This window comes from Hipposideros armiger, unplaced genomic scaffold (genome assembly GCF_001890085.2).
Source record: "Hipposideros armiger isolate ML-2016 unplaced genomic scaffold, ASM189008v1 scaffold_953, whole genome shotgun sequence".
NCBI lineage: Eukaryota > Metazoa > Chordata > Mammalia > Chiroptera > Hipposideridae > Hipposideros > Hipposideros armiger.
The window spans coordinates 573,913-576,312 of record NW_017732303.1 but is presented as its reverse complement, the minus strand read 5'-3'; the positions used below and the strand labels follow the sequence as shown (position 1 = coordinate 576,312).

At 38.3% G+C, this 2,400-nt stretch overlaps 1 pseudogene; it reads right to left on the bottom strand.

Moving 5' to 3' along the window:
- Nucleotides 1-1,385: 1,385 nt before the first annotated feature.
- Nucleotides 1,386-2,400, bottom strand: part of LOC109375449 (6-phosphogluconate dehydrogenase, decarboxylating pseudogene) — a 6,533-nt pseudogene continuing 5,518 nt past the window's right edge.

Below are 2,400 nucleotides of genomic sequence, written 5' to 3'. Positions count from 1 at the left end.
TTAATCCTGTCCCCATTTTCACCTACCCCTCAATACCCCTCCCATCTGGCAACCATCAAAATGTTTTCTGTATCTATGAGTGTGTTTCTGTTTCTTTGTTTTCTATAGATTCCACATATAAGTGAAATCACATTGCATCTGTCTTTCTCTGTATGACACTCCACTCAGCACAACAACTTCCAGGTCCATCCGTGCTGACACAGATGACAAAAACCCATTCTCTTCCATGACCGAGCAATATTTCACTGTATATATGTACCACAACTTTTTATCCATTATTCCATTGATGGACAACCAGGCAGCCTCCATATCTTGGCCATTGTAAACAATGCTGAAATGAACATATGGATGCATACATCCCATCAAAGTAGCATTTTGGGTTTCTTCAGATCAATATCCAGAAGTGGGATTTCTGGGTCCTTCTTTGTCTCTTGTTATAGCCTTTGTTTTAAAGTTTATTTTGTCTGGTATAAGTATTGCTACTCCAGCTTTTTTTTTCCATTTCCATTTTCATGAAATAACTTTTTCCATCCTTTTACTTTCAGTCTCTCTCTTCCTGTCTCTCTTTCTCTCTTTTAAAAAATATAATGTAGCTTTTATTAAGTAGAGGAAAAAAGGAATTCAGGTGTATGGCACAAAGGTTCCAGTCTGATCAACTTCCAAAAAAACCCTTCCCTTCTATGTAATAAGAACTGCTGCCTCTATCAGGGCAAACTTAGATTGCCTCCCTAAATCCACAGGACATGGACATGTGGAAAGTCATTGTGTCAAGGAGCTTGTTCCCGCTGTCACACACAATCAATTCCTGGTCAGTCCCTAAAGGTAAGGGCAGAGGGCATGATGGGTCTCACAGAAATATTTCACAAGTAACCTTGGGGTGACTTTTCANCACTTAGTGACATTATAACCATCATAAAGTTGTAGTACAATGCATTATTCATGTGTTTCTGGTGATGCTTATATAAAAACCTACTGCATTGCCTGTTGTATAAAAGTATAGTACATGCAATTGTGTAAAATACATAATACTTGAAAATGATAATAAATGACTATTTTACTGGCTTATGTATTTACAATACTATATGATTTGTAGTTATTTTAGAGTGTATTCTTGTAACTTATAAAAAATTTTCCTGTAAAACAGTATGCCATGTTATGTCAAAAGCAGCTTCATACAGCTTTTGTTTACCATGTCTCAATTGCATCATTTTCTCTTGTGTTTGATTTAATATCATGTTGTTTTGTTTGTCATGGCCCCTAAGAGTACAAAATACACTGCTAATGTTGCTAGCAAGAGGTCACATTGAGTGATTAACCTGGAAACAAAAGTAAAAGTGATTGAGGACTCTGAAAGTGGAAAATCAGTGATGTTTATTGCTCACCAGTCAGGCATGTTCCATTCCACCATAGCTACAATCTTAAAGAACAAGAACAAAGTAACAAATACTGTTAAAGGATCTGCTTTACTGAAGGCAACAAGACTAACAATAATTTGAGAAGGGCCTATATCAGATATGGAAAAACTGCTAATGACCTGGATTGAAGACCAGACAGAGTAGCGTATCCCTCTCAGTACCATGACAATCATGGCCAAAGCAAAAAGTTTGCAATGTTGAAAGAAAAGGCTAGACTTAACTATGATGTTGAATTTATTGCTAGCTCCGGGTGGTTTAAACAATTCAAGATTCGTTTTGTGTTACTTGATGTGAAACTAAGTGGTGAGTCTGTGAGTGCTGATGTGAAGGCAACTGAAGAAATTTTGAAACCCTAGATAAGATGTTTGTGGAGGAAAATTACTTGCCAGAGCAAATATTCAATATGGATGAAACCTCCCCATTCTGTAAAAGGATGCCTGAAAGGACTTTTATCATAAGGGGGCCAAATCAGTGAGAGATTTCGAGATTTTTAAGGACAGGATAACAGTCTCATTTGGGGGCAATGACACAGGGTACAAATTGTAATTCTTTGTGATCTGACACAATGAGAACCCCAGGGACTTCAAATGTATTAATAAAAACACACTGCCAGTGTCCTGAAGGAGCAACAAGAAGACATGAATGACCCAGCTCCTCTTCCAAGATGCCCTCCTGAATTGCTATGCCAGCAAAATGGAGAAGTACTGGTTAGAGAATAACATGCCTTTAAAGAGTTTGCTTATTGTTGGTAATGTTCCTGGACATACTCCTTTTATTGGTGATCTTCATCCTGATTTCAAAGTGGTGTTTCTCCTTCCAGCACCACCTCTTTGATCCAACTGAAGGATCAGGAGTTATAGTAGCTCTTAAGGGCCTACTGCCTGAGGGGGACCTTTTCCCAGGCCATCGCTGCAACTTAGGAGACACTGAGAAGACACTGAGGCAATTCTGGAAAGATTACAACCTCTATGACTGCATCGGGAGC